The sequence below is a fragment of the Pecten maximus genome, chromosome 3 (assembly GCF_902652985.1).
Source record: "Pecten maximus chromosome 3, xPecMax1.1, whole genome shotgun sequence".
Lineage (NCBI taxonomy): Eukaryota > Metazoa > Mollusca > Bivalvia > Pectinida > Pectinidae > Pecten > Pecten maximus.
In genome coordinates, this window is record NC_047017.1 from 32,811,213 (window position 1) to 32,832,046 (window position 20,834).

Below are 20,834 nucleotides of genomic sequence, written 5' to 3' on the forward strand. Positions count from 1 at the left end.
GATTTACATATAGCTCTCCGTCATATTATATGACGTCATAATGCAAGATAGAATACATAACTTTACTGTTTGGAGTACGTTTGTGAGCCGTTGTCAGGGGACCGCAATGAATTCTAGGAAAGAGATTGAGCTGCCGTGGTACATTTTAATATAAAATATAATAAACAGAATATCTAGCAGTATCTTCAGTAATACCAAATATATCTAATTCGTGTAGCTAATATTTTGACGTGTTTCACTCGTGCTACGCACTCGTGTAAAATATCAAAATATTAGCCGCACTCGTGATTGTGAAATATAGTTGATATTACTGAAGACACTCTTAGATATCCTGTATGTATTTTAAGTTGCTGTTCACGACGAACCTAGTTTAGATACTATATAGATATAGGAAAAGACAAAAAAGTTTAACGACCAACTTACTTGCTGTTTTCCATCCTTACTGGCTTAAAAAAAAAAAATTCTCAAATGCGACGTTACCATGTGCATGCGTTCACCTATCAAGCATACAAAATAGCGCAAACTTTACTATGGCCTATTGAGACTAGGTTTTAATATTTATATCAATTGCATGTATTACTAGATAATAAAACCAATATGCAACATTTTCAGGAACACACATTGTCTATCATTTCCTAGTGTTACAAGTATACGTGTGCACCGGTATAAATATTGTGAATCATCTTCTAGTGTTACAAGTACAGTGTGCACAGGTATAAATATTGTGAATCATCTTCTAGTGTTACAAGTACAGTGTGCACAGGTATAAATATTGTGAATCATCTTCTAGTGTTACAAGTAAGAATACATTTTTTGTCTGAAGGGTGTAAAATAGTCACGGTCGATACCGCCATTGCTGTGTTCACCCTATCTACATATGTATTGTTATCGAGAAGTTATGATCAATCCCTGGCCTACGAGATTAGCCATAGGTTACATCTTTAATCAATAGATGTAACCCCCAGATGTGAAATACAACAATACGACACAATTTCTTTATTGACAAATGACTAATGGACATGATAATTCATTCTACATACGTATATAATGTATATCCGCTGTTTCTATTTATAAACACATAACAGTCAGTGGGAAGACCTATGATTTTATCGATATAGTTTGTTACTGGAACTATCTAGAACGACATTAAGGAGTGTTTAATTTGAACAGACCGAGGATAAGGTATTTTCCGTCATTTTAACGGTTCAGGATAACCTGAAGCAGTGGTGTCCTTTGCTGTCGTTATACACATGCTCGTTTTTATCAGGTAATGTACAAATAGAATATATTATACAATATAAAACTAATTGAGATATCTTGTAAAGTTTATAAGATATCTGATATGATAAATAAATTATCTTAAATGAAGAGTCAAGGAGATATATTATATATGTTACAAAATATCCACGATATAATATACATTGTATGGTATCATATCAAATATATAAGATATCTCATGAACTTTATATAAATACCTTTTTACATGGAGGATATCGTATAAAGAAATGCCATATCTAATAAATATAATAAGTTTAAATGAATCAAAGTAAAAAGAGTTATTGTAGCCCACAGTTGTATTGACGAGTCACTGATTGTCTAAAGGAACCATTTTTTTTTCGGAAATAATTTGTATTTGTGCTGTATTTTCATAAATGTTTAAGGGAAATTGAACTCTGATTCACATAAAAAGCCTTGAACTATTTCGCAATGGCGCATTTATAGTTTTGTTGTGGTAAATACACACACAAGTGTATCACTCGTAACCAAGGAAAGTAAACAAATATAAACTTGTTTGCTTTGAATGTCGTCATCTTCTAGAAAATTGTTTACAGGATAACGAGAATACACGGCACGTATGCTGCAATACAAAGATTCTTTTGGTACCCGACAAAGCTTCGTCATTTCGGCTTTCCTAAGTCTGGCACAAAAATGAACATTGTATTGTAACTTACTTGCTATGTATTCGCTATAAATGTGGTGGGTCTATTCTGCCAATGCGAATACCAGTTGCGGAATAAAAAGAAATACCCCGTCACATGAAGTGCCAAAATTTCTCAGCCCTAGAACCACCAAATAAATATGTATGGTTGACAAATAATGAAAACAACATTATTACATTTTCCCCTGTGAAATATCGAAAACTATTCATTCTATGAAAGTAATATTTTTCAATATCACCTTTTTTTCTGATTTGACCAATCAGAACGCTGTTTATAAACGACGATTGTGAAAATTAAGATTTACATATAGCTCTCCGTCATATTATATGACGTCATAATGCAAGATAGAATACATAACTTTACTGTTTGGAGTACGTTTGTGAGCCGTTGTCAGGGGACCGCAATGAATTCTAGGAAAGAGATTGAGCTGCCGTGGTACATTTTACTATAAAATATAATAAACAGAATATCTAGCAGTATCTTCAGTAATACCAAATATATCTAATTCGTGTAGCTAATATTTTGACGTGTTTCACTCGTGCTACGCACTCGTGTAAAATATCAAAATATTAGCCGCACTCGTGATTGTGAAATATAGTTGATATTACTGAAGACACTCTTAGATATCCTGTATGTATTTTAAGTTGCTGTTCACGACGAACCTAGTTTAGATACTATATAGATACAGGAAAAGACAAGAAAGTTCAACGACCAACTTACTTGTTGTTTTCCCTCCTTACTGGCTTAAAAAAAAAAAATTCTCAAATGCGACGTTACCATGTGCATGCGTTCACCTATCAAGCATACAAAATAGCGCAAACTTTACTATGGCCTATTGAGACTAGGTTTTAATATTTATATCAATTGCATGTATTACTAGATAATAAAACCAATATGCAACATTTTCAGGAACACACATTGTCTATCATTTCCTAGTGTTACAAGTATACGTGTGCACCGGTATAAATATTGTGAATCATCTTCTAGTGTTACAAGTACAGTGTGCACAGGTATAAATATTGTGAATCATCTTCTAGTGTTACAAGTACAGTGTGCACAGGTATAAATATTGTGAATCATCTTCTAGTGTTACAAGTAAGAATACATTTTTTGTCTGAAGGGTGTAAAATAGTCACGGTCGATACCGCCATTGCTGTGTTCACCCTATCTACATATGTATTGTTATCGAGAAGTTATGATCAATCCCTGGCCTACGAGATTAGCCATAGGTTACATCTTTAATCAATAGATGTAACCCCCGGATGTGAAATTCAACAATACGACACAATTTCTTTATTGACAAATGACTAATGGACATGATAATTCATTCTACATACGTATATAATGTATATCCGCTGTTTCTATTTATAAACACATAACAGTCAGTGGGAAGACCTATGATTTTATCGATATAGTTTGTTTCTGGAACTATCTAGAACGACATTAAGGAGTAGACCAAGGATGAGGTATTTTCCGTCATTTTAACGGTTCAGGATAACCTGAAGCAGTGGTGTCCTTTGCTGTCGTTATACACATGCTCGTTTTATCAGGTAATGTACAAATAGAATATATTATACAATATAAAACTAATTGAGATATCTTGTAAAGTTGATAAGATATCTGATATGATAAATAAATTATCTTAAATGAAGAGTCAAGGAGATATATTATATATGTTACGAAATACCCAAGATATAATATACATTGTATGGTATCATATCAAATATATAAGATATCTCATCAACTTTATATAAATAACTTTTTACATCAATGATATCGTATAAAGAAATGGCATATCTAATAAATATAATAAGTTCAAATGAATCAAAGTAAAAAGAGTTATTGTAGCCCACAATTGTATTGAGGAGTCACAGATTGTCTAAAGGAACCATTTTTTTTTCGGAAATAATTTGTATTTGTGCTGTATTTTCATAAATGTTTAAGGGAAATTGAACTCTGATTCACATAAAAAGCCTTAAACTATTTCGCCATTGCGCATTTATAGTTTTGTTGTGGTAAATACACACACAAGTGTATCACTCGTAACCAAGGAAAGTAAACAAATATAAACTTGTTTGTTTTGAATGTCGTCATCTTCTAGAAAATTGTTTACAGGATAATGAGAATACACGGCACGTATGCTGCAATACAAAGATTCTTTTGGTACCCGACAAAGCTTCGTCATTTCGGCTTTCCTAAGTCTGGCACAAAAATGAACATTGTATTGTAACTTACTTGCTATGTATTCGCTATAAATGTGGTGGGTCTATTCTGCCAATGCGAATACCAGTTGCGGAATAAAAAGAAATACCCCGTCACATGAAGTGCCAAAATTTCTCAGCCCTAGACCACCAAATAAATATGTATGGTTGACAAATAATGAAAACAACATTATTACATTTTCCCCTGTGAAATATCGAAAACTATTCATTCTATGAAAGTAATATTTTTCAATATCACCTTTTTTTCTGATTTGACCAATCAGAACGCTGTTTATAAACGACGATTGTGAAAATTAAGATTTACATATAGCTCTCCGTCATATTATATGACGTCATAATGCAAGATAGAATACATAACTTTACTGTTTGGAGTACGTTTGTGAGCCGTTGTCAGGGGACCGCAATGAATTCTAGGAAAGAGATTGAGCTGCCGTGGTACATTTTACTATAAAATATAATAAACAGAATATCTAGCAGTATCTTCAGTAATACCAAATATATCTAATTCGTATAGCTAATATTTTGACGTGTTTCACTCGTGCTACGCACTCGTGTAAAATATCAAAATATTAGCCGCACTCGTGATTGTGAAATATAGTTGATATTACTGAAGACACTCTTAGATATCCTGTATGTATTTTAAGTTGCTGTTCACGACGAACCTAGTTTAGATACTATATAGATACAGGAAAAGACAAGAAAGTTCAACGACCAACTTACTTGTTGTTTTCCCTCCTTACTGGCTTAAAAAATAATAAATACTCAAATGCGACGTCACCATGTGCATGCGTTCACCTATCAAGCATACAAAATAGCGCAAACTTTACTATGGCCTATTGAGACTAGGTTTTAATATTTATATCAATTGCATGTATTACTAGATAATAAAACCAATATGCAACATTTTCAGGAACACACATTGTCTATCATTTCCTAGTGTTACAAGTATACGTGTGCACCGGTATAAATATTGTGAATCATCTTCTAGTGTTACAAGTACAGTGTGCACAGGTATAAATATTGTGAATCATCTTCTAGTGTTACAAGTAAGAATACATTTTTTGTCTGAAGGGTGTAAAATAGTCACAGTCGATACCGCCATTGCTGTGTTCACCCTATCTACATATGTATTGTTATCGAGAAGTTATGATCAATCCCTGGCCTACGAGATTAGCCATAGGTTACATCTTTAATCAATAGATGTAACCCCCGGATGTGAAATTCAACAATACGACACAATTTCTTTATTGACAAATGACTAATGGACATGATAATTCATTCTACATACGTATATAATGTATATCCGCTGTTTCTATTTATAAACACATACAGTTGAGTGTAGACTAAAGGTTACACAAAGTGCACTCCGAGTGCACTCCGTTTGGACTTGGAGTGCACTCCGTTTGGACTCCAGGTAAACTTGGAGTGCACTCGGAGTGCACTCCAAGTTTACCTGGAGTCCTATCAGGCCCCAATCCTACCTGGGTCCACATGTATCACATGTACCTGTAACCAAGTACATAAATATACATAATATTGATAGATAGATGTATACTCTTATACATTTTGACTCCTTAAACATGTAACAATAAGATATGTGTTACTGTTTTATCTTTGTATATATCATCTTATTATTTTTAGTTGGTTAACTAACAATATCTAATATAATAGATTTTTTCTATTAGTAAACTTTATATAAAATTAATAGATCTGGCACTTCGTTGAAAAATGTATGATAGCATTCCTTTGATTTGAAGAGTTTTAACAAGCCACGTAAATTAATAGAAATTGGTAATAAACAAAACATATTTGGCAAGCTGTTTGTGGTCTCTCAAAATGTAGAGTTTGATTGTGTACTGGAAATATCTTGTACTCGAAGTACTACTGTTTTTAATATTTCAAATACTTTTCTTCCAACAGTTTAAATTTATCTTAACATACAATACAAAAGATTTTTTTTTTATCACCTTGATAGCATATTCCGGATCCAATGTATAATATTGATTTACAGTTTAAACTTTAAGATCAAACTTACATTTCAATTTGGTAAACCAACTTAGTTTTGTTATGTTATACCTGCCTCATTAAATCCTGGTCATAAATAGAGTTCTTTTAGCAGTTATATAAGATACAATCTCCATCCCCCCTCCCCAACTTCCAGGTCAATATTTACCTGTATATCATGATTACAGGGGTGTGGAGAAAAGACAGACTTACACTGACCCCAATAATGACCCCTTCCTCCAAGTTTACCTTATAAGGTGTGAAGATCTGGACAGGTGTACACATGGTCATCTAACTAGATAAAGACCCCCTTAATTGTTAGATGGAAACTGGACATCACACCTTACCTTTACCTAGCCCGAGTTTCCTCTGGCCCCGACACCATGTCTGGTATGGTGTCAGGGCTAGAGGAAACTCAGACTGACCTATACCAAGGTCATATAGAATATAGGTACAGACTTGTGACTGTCGATATCTGACACTTTTGAAATGATATGATTGTCCATTCCTATTACAGTATTATCAAAACAGTTATAAGTCATTATAAAAAAAATATTTGAAATAAAAAGAAATTCAAACTGGTACTATTACTTTATGTCTTTGATATTATAATGGAAGTATGTATAGAGTATTAGAAGTCAATATGTAAATCAACATAGATTAATATAATTCTCATGTTTGAGTTAAGTAAATACTTATCAAACATTCCATACACCAACTGCAGCTGGCCTTATGTCATTTTTTTTTTTAAAGTTTGAACATTTAAATTTATGATTTTATAATTGGCTTGAACAACCATTGTACATTCATGACCTGTATCTGTTACATAAAATGTATGAGTGACACATATCATGATAAATATTGACTGAATGGGAATAGAAAACGATGTAGTTCCAACAGGTCAGTTTTACAGGTAAATAAATGGTACATAGGTTGCCGTGTCCAACTGCCCTGAGGCAAATTGTACCTCAGGCTCTATAATCTTATTTCCAAGGACGAGAACAATGTGTACTAATTACGGGTATAAGGCTATAGGTTGGTTTTGGGAAATGGTGAATTTACATTCATTATACCATTTGGAATTACACTGAATTTTTTTTTTTTTTTTACTTTAATCTCTTTCTTTACAATTAATTTTTTAAAGCAATGTCTTTATATTTTTGAATATAACAAGATAAGAACTGGATCATTTCTTAATTTGATTTGCATTAATTTTTTCTGAACTTATATCATTCAACATTGTACCTCTACATACCGGACACCTGCAGAAACCGGCCAATACGTTTGGTCTCAATGACTTACGGTTTAGACAGGTTACAATGTAATAAGAAACAGCTTATTTTTACTTTCTAATTTCAGTATAGAATGACTTCATTTCAATAGAGTTGGTCTTCTTAAACCTGTTAACCAATTTGTTAATGGTTTTACAGCTTATCGTTACACTTCGACCTTAATTACACTGGTATTTCATTTATACATGTAATTTTGGTCTGATTAAGGCCTCTCAGATGGAGAGCTACAATCCTTTCCTTCAAGTCAGGAGATAATCTTACTGTTCTGTTAATTGGCCTGAGGTTATAACACACCCTGCTTTGCAAAGCTTCATCATTTGAAGCCATGGCTAACAGTGACAAAATTGACATAGGTATTTCTGTGAACCCAGGACAGTACCTGTAGCTGGCTCCTAAAACTCACCTGGCACAGGTCTCAGGTGTGTCAGGCCAGAGTTAGTCATGCATGACCAATAATAATAGCAATTAAACAGATACTGTCATTCATTATGGGTAGTCCAGAACTACATACTTGTGTTTACATTATGTAAGAACATTAATTTAACCAGGTAATGCTCATAAATATGTACAGTTGTAAATGTATATTTTTCTAATGATACATTTAAATATATAACCTATATAAACTAAAATGATTATGTTTATTTTATAATTACTTGCCTGAACTGAGTACATATATGTAGAGAATGTCTTATTAAAAAAACACATAATTCATTAAATACTGTAAACTTTAAATATTTTGAATAATCAATAACATAATATAGACACATTATCTAAACTTCCTTTAAAGTCATGATATATGTACAGTAATAAATATTCTAATTAAATAATTTTCAATTCCTTAACAGAATGAAATACAATTCACTTACATCTTAATAAAATATGAAATAATAAGCAATTAATTTAACTTTCATAGAAACCTGATTATAGCATAAATTGTTTAACCGTCTTTTATGGATCTTAATAAATATAAATTTAACATGTAGGCATTATTACCATGTATTAACAATAAAATAAATATTCCGAGTAGATTAACAAATGTTAATAGTAATATTAAGAGAACAAAAGTAATTTGTAAAAATCTATTTATTTATATGTAAATTATATTAAAAGCATCAAAGTATTAATACATGTATATATGATATACACATGTAGTCTGATTATAGAACTGGGGTATAGGCATGGTGTCTTATAGGACTCCAGGTAGACTCGGAGTCCACTTGGAGTGCACTCCAAGTTTACCTGGAGTCCAAACGGAGTGCACTCCAAGTCCAAATGGAGTGCACTCGGAGTGCACTTGGGTGTAACCTTTAGTCTACACTCAACTGTAACAGTCAGTGGGGGCAAATTTCTATAAACAATCCAGAGAAAACCTCGATTCTATAAATAGCATTTCCGTCGTATTGTATCAGCGGTAGAAATAACTGCTAGGTAAATATAAGACATAACGAGCTAGAAAGCCTGTTGAGGTTACGGAAGACCTATGATTTTATCGATATAGTTTGTTTCTGGAACTATCTAGAACGACATTAAGGAGTAGACCAAGGATGAGGTATTTTCCGTCATTTTAACGGTTCAGGATAACCTAAAGCAGTGGTGTCCTTTGCTGTCGTTATACACATGCTCGTTTTATCAGGTAATGTACAAATAGAATATATTATACAATATAAAACTAATTGAGATATCTTGTAAAGTTGATAAGATATCTGATATGATAAATAAATTATCTTAAATGAAGAGTCAAGGAGATATATTATATATGTTACGAAATACCCAAGATATAATATACATTGTATGGTATCATATCAAATATATAAGATATCTCATCAACTTTATATAAATAACTTTTTACATCAAAGATATCGTATAAAGAAATGGCATATCTAATAAATATAATAAGTTCAAATGAATCAAAGTAAAAAGAGTTATTGTAGCCCACAATTGTATTGAGGAGTCACAGATTGTCTAAAGGAACCATTTTTTTTCGGAAATAATTTGTATTTGTGCTGTATTTTCATAAATGTTTAAGGGAAATTGAACTCTGATTCACATAAAAAGCCTTGAACTATTTCGCCATTGCGCATTTATAGTTTTGTTGTGGTAAATACACACACAAGTGTATCACTCGTAACCAAGGAAAGTAAACAAATAAAAACTTGTTAATTTTGAATGTCGTCATCTTCTAGAAAATTGTTTACAGGATAACGAGAATACACGGCATGTATGCTGCAATACAAAGATTCTCTTGGTACCCGACAAAGCTTCGTCATTTCGGCTTCCCTAAGTCTGGCACCAAAATGAACATTGTTTTGTAACTTACTGGCTATGTATTCGCTGTAAATGTGGTGGGTCTATTCTGCCAATGCGGATACCAGTTTCGGGATAAAAAGAAATACCGTCACATGAAGTGCCAAAATTTCTCAGCCCTAAAACCACCAGATATATGTGTATGGTTGACGAATAATGAAAACAACATTATTACATTTTTCCCTGTGAAATATCGAAAACTTTTCATTCTATGAAAGTAATATTTTTCAATATCACCTTTTTTCTGATTTGACCAATCAGAACGCTGTTTACAAACGACGATTGTGAAAATTAAGAGTTGCATTTAGCTCTCCGTCATATTATATGACGTCATAATGCAAGATAGAATACATAACTTTACTGTTTGGAGTACGTTTGTGAGCCGTTGTCAGGGGACCGCAATGAATTCTAGGAAAGAGATTGAGCTGCCGTGGTATATTTTACAATAAAATATAATAAACAGAATATCTAGCAGTATCTTCAGTAATACCAAATATACTATATAGATATAGGAAAAGACAAGAAAGTTTAACGACCAACTTACTTGCTGTTTTCCATCCTTGCTGGCTTAAAAAAATAAATTCTCAAAGAACATATCAATGACGTTATAGATGATGGGACGTCACCATGTGCATGCATTCACTATCAAGCATACAAATTAGCGCAAACTTTACTATGGCCTATTGAGACTAGGTTTTAATATTTTTATCAATTGCATGTATTACTAGATAATAAAAAACCAAGATACAACATTATCGGGAACACACATTGTCTATCATTTCCTAGTGTTACAGGTATACGTGTGCACAGGTGCGAATATTGTCTGTCATCTTCTAGTGTCACAAGTACAGTGTGCACAGGTATAAATATTGTGAATCATCTTCTAGTGTTACAAGTAAGAATGCATATTTTGTCTGAAGGGTATAAAATATAGTCACGGTCGATACCGCCATTGTTGTGTTCACCCTATCTACATATGTATTGTTATCGAGAAGTTATGATCAATCCCTGGCCTACGAGATTAGCCATAGGTTACATCTTTAATCAATAGATGTAACCCCCGGATGTGGAATTAAACAATACGACACAATTTCTTTATTGACAAATTTCGGCCTATTTCGGCCAACATTGGGCAACATATGTATGTTTCATACATAAACATAGAGTAGAGCCCCCCGCCCACCCCCCACCCCTATCAACAGACACACAAACACACACACACACACAAAGAAGAAAAAGAAGCTTAATGGACATGATAATTCATTCTACATACGTGTATAATGTATACCCGGTGTTTCTATTTATAACCACATACACATGTAACAGTCAGCGGGTGCGAATTTCAATTAACAATCCAGGGAAAACCTCGATTCTATAAATAGCATTTTCAGATGTATTGTATTAACATGACGGTCTAGAGCCTAAGTGAGGTTACGGAAGACCTATGATTTTAATCGATATAGTTTGTTATCTGGAATGTCATTAAGGAGTGTTAAATTTGAACAGACCGAGGATCAGGCATTTTCCGTTATTTTAACGGTTCAGGATAACCTGAAGATGTGTGTCCTTTGCTGTCGTTATACATGATCGTTTTTATCAGGTAATGTACAAATAGAATATATTATACAATATAAAACTAATTGAGATATCTTGTAAAGTTTATAAGATATCTGATATGATGAATTAATTATCTTAAATGAAGATTCAAGGAGATATATTATATATGTTACAAAATATCCAAGATATAATATACATTGTATGGTATCATATCAAATATATAAGATATCTCATGAACTTGATATCAATAACTTTTTTTACAGCAAAGATATCGTATAAAGAAATGGCATATCTAATAAATATAACAAGTTTAAATGAATCAAAGTAAAAAGAGTTATTGTAGCCCACAGTTGTATTGACGAGTCACTGATTGTCTAAAGGAACCATTTTTTTCGGAAATATTTTGTATTTGTGCTGTATTTTCATAAATGTTTAAGGGAAATTGAACTCTGATTCACATAAAAAGCCTTGAACTATTTCGCAATGGTGGATTTATAGTTTTGTTGTGGTAAATACACACACAAGTGTATCACTCGTAACCAAGGAAAGTAAACTAATATAAACTTGTTTGTTTTGAATGTCGTCATCTTCTAGAAAATTGTTTACAGGATAATGAGAATACACGGCACGTATGCTGCAATACAAAGATTCTCTTGGTACCCGACAAAGCTTCGTCATTTCGGCTTCCCTAAGTCTGGCACCAAAATGAACATTGTTTTGTAACTTACTGGCTATGTATTCGCTATAAATGTGGTGGGTCTATTCTGCCAATGCGGATACCAGTTTCGGGATAAAAAGAAATACAGTCACATGAAGTGCCAAAATTTCTCAGCCCTAAAACCACCAGATATATGTGTATGGTTGACGAATAATGAAAACAACATTATTACATTTTTCCCTGTGAAATATCGAAAACTTTTCATTCTATGAAAGTAATATTTTTCAATATCACCTTTTTTTCTGATTTGACCAATCAGAACGCTGTTTACAAACGACGATTGTGAAAATTAAGAGTTACATTTAGCTCTCCGTCATATTATATGACGTCATAATGCAAGATAGAATACATAACTTTACTGTTTGGAGTACGTTTGTGAGCCGTTGTCAGGGGACCGCAATGAATTCTAGGAAAGAGATTGAGTTGCCGTGGTACATTTTACTATAAAATATAATAAACAGAATATCTAGCAGTATCTTCAGTAATACCAAATATATCTAATTCGTGTAGCTAATATTTTGACGTGTTTCACTCGTGCTACGCACTCGTGTAAAATATCAAAATATTAGCCGCACTCGTGATTGTGAAATATAGTTGATATTACTGAAGACACTCTTAGATATCCTGTATGTATTTTAAGTTGCTGTTCACGACGAACCTTCTTTAGATACTATATAGATACAGGAAAAGACAAGAAAGTTTAACGACCAACTTACTTGTTGTTTTCCCTCCTTACTGGCTTAAAAAAATAAATTCTCAAATACGACGTCACCATGTGCATGCATTCACCTATCAAGCATACAAAATAGTGCAAACTTTACTATGGCCTATTGAGACAAGGTTTTAATATTTATATCAATTGCATGTATTACTAGATAATAAAACCAATATACAACATTTTCAGGAACACACATTGTCTATCATTTCCTAGTGTTACAAGTATACGTGTGCACCGGTATAAATATTGTGAATCATCTTCTAGTGTTACAAGTACAGTGTGCACAGGTATAAATATTGTGAATCATCTTCTAGTGTTACAAGTACAGTGTGCACAGGTATAAATATTGTGAATCATCTTCTAGTGTTACAAGTAAGAATACATTTTTTGTCTGAAGGGTGTAAAATAGTCACGGTCGATACCGCCATTGCTGTGTTCACCCTATCTACATATGTATTGTTATCGAGAAGTTATGATCAATCCCTGGCCTACGAGATTAGCCATAGGTTACATATTTAATCAATAGATGTAACCCCCGGATGTGAAATTCAACAATACGACACAATTTCTTTATTGACAAATGACTAATGGACATGATAATTCATTCTACATACGTATATAATGTATATCCGCTGTTTCTATTTATAAACACATAACAGTCCGTGGGGGCGAATTTCTATAAACAATCCAGGGAAAACCTCGATTCTATAAATAGCATTTCCGTCGTATTGTATCAGCGGTAGAAATAACTGCTAGGTAAATATAAGACATAACGAGCTAGAAAGCCTGATTGAGGTTACGGAAGACCTATGATTTTATGACTAATGGACATGATAATTCATTCTACATACGTATATAATGTATATCCGCTGTTTCTATTTATAAACACATAACAGTCAGTGTGGGCGAATTTCTATAAACAATCCAGGGAAAACCTCGATTCTATAAATAGCATTTCCGTCGTATTGTATCAGCGGTAGAAATAACTGCTAGGTAAATATAAGACATAACCAGCTAGAAAGCCTGATTGAGGTTACGGAAGACCTATGATTTTATGACTAATGGACATGATAATTCATTCTACATACGTATATAATGTATATCCTCTGTTTCTATTTATAAACACATAACAGTCAGTGGGGGCGAATTTCTATAAACAATCCAGGGAAAACCTCGATTCTATAAATAGCATTTCCGTCGTATTGTATCAGCGGTAGAAATAACTGCTAGGTAAATATAAGACATAACGAGCTAGAAAGCCTGATTGAGGTTACGGAAGACCTATGATTTTATGACTAATGGACATGATAATTCATTCTACACACGTATATAATGTATATCCGCTGTTTCTATTTATAAACACATAACAGTCAGTGGGGGCGAATTTCTATAAACAATCCAGGGAAAACCTCGATTCTATAAATAGCATTTCCGTCGTATTGTATCAGCGGTAGAAATAACTGCTAGGTAAAAATAAGACATAACCAGCTAGAAAGCCTGATTGAGGTTACGGAAGACCTATGATTTCATGACTAATGGACATGATAATTCATTCTACATACGTATATAATGTATATCCGCTGTTTCTATTTATAAACACATAACAGTCAGTGGGGGCGAATTTCTATAAACAATACAGGGAAAACCTCGATTCTATAAATAGCATTTCCGTCGTATTGTATCAGCGGTAGAAATAACTGCTAGGTAAATATAAGACATAACGAGCTAGAAAGCCTGATTGAGGTTACGGAAGACCTATGATTTTATGACTAATGGACATGATAATTCATTCTACATACGTATATAATGTATATCCGCTGTTTCTATTTATAAACACATAACAGTCAGTGGGGGCGAATTTCTATAAACAATCCAGGGAAAACCTCGATTCTATAAATAGCATTTCCGTCGTATTGTATCAGCGGTAGAAATAACTGCTAGGTAAATATAAGACATAACCAGCTAGAAAGCCTGATTGAGGTTACGGAAGACCTATGATTTTATGACTAATGGACATGATAATTCATTCTACATACGTATATAATGTATATCCGCTGTTTCTATTTATAAACACATAACAGTCAGTGGGGGCGAATTTCTATAAACAATCCAGGGAAAACCTCGATTCTATAAATAGCATTTCCGTCGTATTGTATCAGCGGTAGAAATAACTGCTAGGTAAAGATAAGACATAACCAGCTAGAAAGCCTGATTGAGGTTACGGAAGACCTATGATTTCATGACTAATGGACATGATAATTCATTCTACATACGTATATAATGTATATCCGCTGTTTCTATTTATAAACACATAACAGTCAGTGGGGGCGAATTTCTATAAACAATACAGGGAAAACCTCGATTCTATAAATAGCATTTCCGTCGTATTGTATCAGCGGTAGAAATAACTGCTAGGTAAATATAAGACATAACGAGCTAGAAAGCCTGATTGAGGTTACGGAAGACCTATGATTTTATGACTAATGGACATGATAATTCATTCTACATACGTATATAATGTATATCCGCTGTTTCTATTTATAAACACATAACAGTCAGTGGGGGCGAATTTCTATAAACAATCCAGGGAAAACCTCGATTCTATAAATAGCATTTCCGTCGTATTGTATCAGCGGTAGAAATAACTGCAAGGTAAATATAAGACATAACGAGCTAGAAAGCCTGATTGAGGTTACGGAAGACCTATGATTTTATGACTAATGGACATGATAATTCATTCTACATACGTATATAATGTATATCCGCTGTTTCTATTTATAAACACATAACAGTCAGAGGGGGCGAATTTCTATAAACAATCCAGGGAAAACCTCGATTCTATAAATAGCATTTCCGTCGTATTGTATCAGCGGTAGAAATAACTGCTAGGTAAATATAAGACATAACGAGCTAGAAAGCCTGATTGAGATTACGGAAGACCTATGATTTCATGACTAATGGACATGATAATTCATTCTACATACGTATATAATGTATATCCGCTGTTTCTATTTATAAACACATAACAGTCAGTTGGGGCGAATTTCTATAAACAATCCAGGGAAAACCTCGCTTCTATAAATAGCATTTCCGTCGTATTGTATCAGCGGTAGAAATAACTGCTAGGTAAATATAAGACATAACGAGCTAGAAAGCCTGATTGAGGTTACGGAAGACCTATGATTTTATGACTAATGGACATGATAATTCATTCTACATACGTATATAATGTACAGTTGAGTGTAGACTAAAGGTTACACAAAGTGCACTCCGGAGTGCACTCCGTTTGGACTCGGAGTGCACTCCGTTTGGACTCCAGGTAAACTTGGAGTGCACTCCGAGTGCACTCCAAGTTTACCTGGAGTCCTATCAGGCCCCTATCCGACCTGGGTCCACATGTATCACATGTACCTGTAACCAAGTACATATATACATAATGTTTATAGATAGATGTATACTCTTATACATTAAGACTCCTTAAACATGTAACAATAATAGATGTGTTACTGTTTTATCTTTGTATATATTATCTTATTATTTTGTTGGTTCATTTTTAGTTGGTTAACTAACAGCATCTAATATAATTGATTTTTTCTATTAGTTAGCCCTATATAAAATGAATAAATCTGGCACTTCGTTGAAAAACGTATGATAGCATTCCTTTGATTTTTAGAGTTTTAACAAGCCACGTCAATTAATAGAAAATTGGTAATAAACAAAAATGTATTTGGCAAGTTGGTTGTGGTCTCTCAAAATGTAGCGTTTGATTGTATACTGGAAATACTTGTAATACTTGTGTACTCGAAGTACTATTTTTTTAATATTTCAAATAATTTTCTTCCAACAGTTTATATTTATGTTAACATACAATACAAAAGAAAGTTGTTTTTTTTTATCACCTTGATAGCATATTCCGGATCCAATGTCTAATTTTGATTTACAGTTTAACATCAGATTGACTTACATTTCTATTTGGTAAACCAACTTTGTTTTGTTATACCTGCCTCATTAAATCCAGGTCATACATGGAGATCTTTTAACAGTTATATAAGATATACTCTTCCCCCAAGTTGTTTGTGGTCTCTCAAAATGTAGAGTCTGAATGTGTACTGGAACTATCTTGTTCTCAAAGTACGACTGTTTTTAATATTTCAAATACTTTACTTCCATCAGTTTACATTTATCTTAACATTCAATACAAAAGAAAGATGTTTTTATCACCTTGATAGCATATTTACAGTTTAACTCAGACTTAAATTTTCATTTGGTAAACCAACTTTGTTTTGTTTTACCTGCCTCATTAAATCTTGGTCATAAATGGAGTTCTTTTAACAGTTATATAAGATACAATCTCTCCCCTCCCCCCCAACTTCCAGGTCAATATTTACCTGTATATCAATACAGGGGTGTGGAGAAAAGACAGACTTACACTGACCCCAATAATGACCCCGTCCTGACCCCAACAATGACCCCGTCCTGACCCCAATAATGACCCCGTCCTCCAAGTTGAAATCATAAGGTGTGAAGATCTGGACAGGTGTACACACGTTCATCTAACTAGATAAAGACCCCCTTAATTGTTAGATGGAAACTGGTCATCACACCTTACCTTTACCTAGCCCGAGATTCCTCTGGCCCTGACACCATGTCTGGGAACTCAAGCTGACCTATACCAGGGTCATATAGAATATAGGTACAGACTTGTGACGGTCGATATCTGACACTTTTGAAATGATATGATTGTCCATTCCTATTACAGTATTATTAAAACAGTTATAAGTCATTATTATAAAAAAAAAAGTTGAAAAAAAAATTATATTTCAAACTGGTAGCATTACTTTGTCTTTGATATTATAATGGAAGCATGTATAGAGTATTAGAGGTCAATATGTAAATCAACATATATTAGTATAATTTTCATGTTTGAGTTAAATAAATACTTATCAAACATTCCATACACCAACTGCAGCTGGCCTTATGTCATTTTTTCAAAAGTTTGAACATTTAACTTTATGATTTTATAATTGGCTTGAACAACCATTGTGCATTCATGACCTGTATCTGTTACATAAAATGTATGAGTGACACATATCATGATAGATATTGACTGAATGGGAATAGAAAACGATGTAGTTCCAACAGGTCAGTTTTACAGGTAAATGGTACATAGGTTGCCGTGTCCAACTGGCCTGAGGCAAATTGTACCTCAGGCTCTATAATCTTATTTCCTGGACGAGAACAATGTGTACTAATTACGGGTATAAGGCTATAGGTTGGTTTTGGGAAACGGTGAATTTACATTCATTATACCATTTGGAATTACTCTGAATTTTTTTTTCTTTTACTTTAATCTCTTTCTTTACAATTAATTTTTTAAAGCAATGTCTTTATATTTTTGAATATAACAAGATAAGAACTGCATCATTTCTTAATTTGATTTGCATTAATTTTTTCTGAACTTATATCATTCAACATTGTACCTCTACATACCGGACACCTTCATAAACCGGCCAATACGTTTGGTCCCTATGACTTACGGTTTAGACAGATTACAATGTAATAAGAAACAGCTTATTCTTACTTTCTAATTTCAGTATAGAATGACTTCAATTCAATAGAGGTGGTCTTCCTAAACCTGTCAACCAATGTGTTAATGGTTTTACAACTTATCTTGACATTTCCACCTTAATTACACTGGTATTTCGTTTATACATGTAATTTTGGTCTGATTAAGGCCTCTCAAATGAAGAGCAACAACCCTTTCCTTCAAGTCAGGAGATAATCTTACTGTTCTGTTAATTGCCCTGAGGTTGTAACACTGTGACCCTGCTTTGCACAGCTTCATCATTTGAAGCCATACTGTGACAAAATTGACACAGGTATTTCTGTGAACCCAGGACAGTACCTGTAGCTGGCTCCTAAAACTCACCTGGCACAGTTCTCAGGAGTGTCAGGCCGGAGTCAGTCATGCATGACCAATAATAATAACAATTAAACAGATACTGTCATTCATTATATATGGGTAGTCCAGAAATACATACTTGTGTGTACGTTATGTCAGAACATTAATTTACCCAGGTAATGCTCGTAAATATGTACAGTTGTAAATGTATATTTTTCTAATGATACATTTAAATATATAAACTAAAATGATTGTTTATTTTATAATTACTTGCCTTAACTGAGTACATATATGTAGAGAATGTCTTATTAAAAAAAACACATAATTCATTAAATATCGTAAACTTTCAATATTTTGAATAATCAATAACATGATATAGATACATTATCTAAACTTCCTTTACAGTCATGATATATGTACGGTAATAAATATTCTAATTGAAATCATTTTAAATTCCTTAATAAAATGAAATACAATTTACTTACATCTTAATAAAATATGAAATAATAAGCAATTAACTTTCATAGAAACCTGATTATAGCATAAATTGTATAACTGTCTTTTATGGATCTTAATAAATATAAATTTAATATGTAGGCATTATTACCATGTATTAACAATAAAAGAAATATTCCTAGTAGACTAAACAAATGTTAATAGTAATATTAACAGAACAAAAGTTATTTGTAAAATTCTATTTATCTATATGTAAATTATATTAAAAGCATCAAAGTATTAATATATATATGATATAGTCTGATTATAGAACTGGGGTATAGGCATGGTGTCTTATAGGACTCCAGGTAGACTCGGAGTCCACTTGGAGTGCACTCCAAGTTTACCTGGAGTCCAAACGGAGTGCACTCCAAGTCCAAATGGAGTGCACTCGGAGTGCACTTGGGTGTAACCTTTAGTCTACACTCAACTGTATATCCGCTGTTTCTATTTATAAACACATAACAGTCAGTGGGGGCGAATTTCTATAAACAATCCAGGGAAAACCTCGATTCTATAAATAGCATTTCCGTCGTATTGTATCAGCGGTAGAAATAACTGCTAGGTAAAAATAAGACATAACCAGCTAGAAAGCCTGATTGAGGTTACGGAAGACCTATGATTTCATGACTAATGGACATGATAATTCATTCTACATACGTATATAATGTATATCCGCTGTTTCTATTTATAAACACATAACAGTCAGTGGGGGCGAATTTCTATAAACAATACAGGGAAAACCTCGATTCTATAAATAGCATTTCCGTCGTGTTGTATCAGCGGTAGAAATAACTGCTAGGTAAATATAAGACATAACGAGCTAGAAAGCCTGATTGAGGTTACGGAAGACCTATGATTTTATGACTAATGGACATGATAATTCATTCTACATACGTATATAATGTATATCCGCTGTTTCTATTTATAAACACATAACAGTCAGTGGGGGCGAATTTCTATAAACAATCCAGGGAAAATCTCGATTCTATAAATAGCATTTCCGTCGTATTGTATCAGCGGTAGAAATAACTGCTAGGTAAATATAAGACATAACGAGCTAGAAAGCCTGATTGAGGTTACGGAAGACCTATGATTTTATGGCTAATGGACATGATAATTCATTCTACATACGTATATAATGTATATCCGCTGTTTCTATTTATAAACACATAACAGTCAGTGGGGGCGAATTTCTATAAACAATCCAGGGAAAACCTCGATTCTATAAATAGCATTTCCGTCGTATTGTATCAGCGGTAGAAATAACTGCTAGGTAAATATAAGACATAACGAGCTAGAAAGCCTGATTGAGGTTACGGAAGACCTATGATTTTATGACTAATGGACATGATAATTCATTCTACATACGTATATAATGTATATCCGCTGTTTCTATTTATCAACACATAACAGTCAGTGGGGGCGAATTTCTATAAACAATCCAGGGAAAACCTCGATTCTATAAATAGCATTTCCGTCGTATTGTATCAGCGGTAGAAATAACTGCTAGGTAAATATAAGACATAACGAGCTAGAAAGCCTGATTGAGATTACGGAAGACCTATGATTTCATGACTAATGGACATGATAATTCATTTTACATACGTATATAATGTATATCCGCTGTTTCTATTTATAAACACATAACAGTCAGTGGGGGCGAATTTCTATAAACAATC

At 33.2% G+C, this 20,834-nt stretch overlaps 1 protein-coding gene across 2 annotated transcripts in view; it reads left to right on the top strand.

Annotated features, from left to right (window-relative positions):
* Nucleotides 1-1,158: 1,158 nt before the first annotated feature.
* The window catches only part of LOC117323946, a 63,261-nt gene continuing 43,585 nt past the window's right edge, over nt 1,159-20,834 (top strand). Inside the window, exon 1 of one of the 2 annotated variants that reach the window (XM_033879486.1) lies at nt 1,159-1,267. The gene's annotated coding sequence lies outside the window, so the exon portion shown is untranslated. Of the gene's footprint in view, nt 1,268-11,258; nt 11,363-20,834 lie in introns of those variants that run through there. The other variant, XM_033879487.1, reaches the window with a different exon arrangement.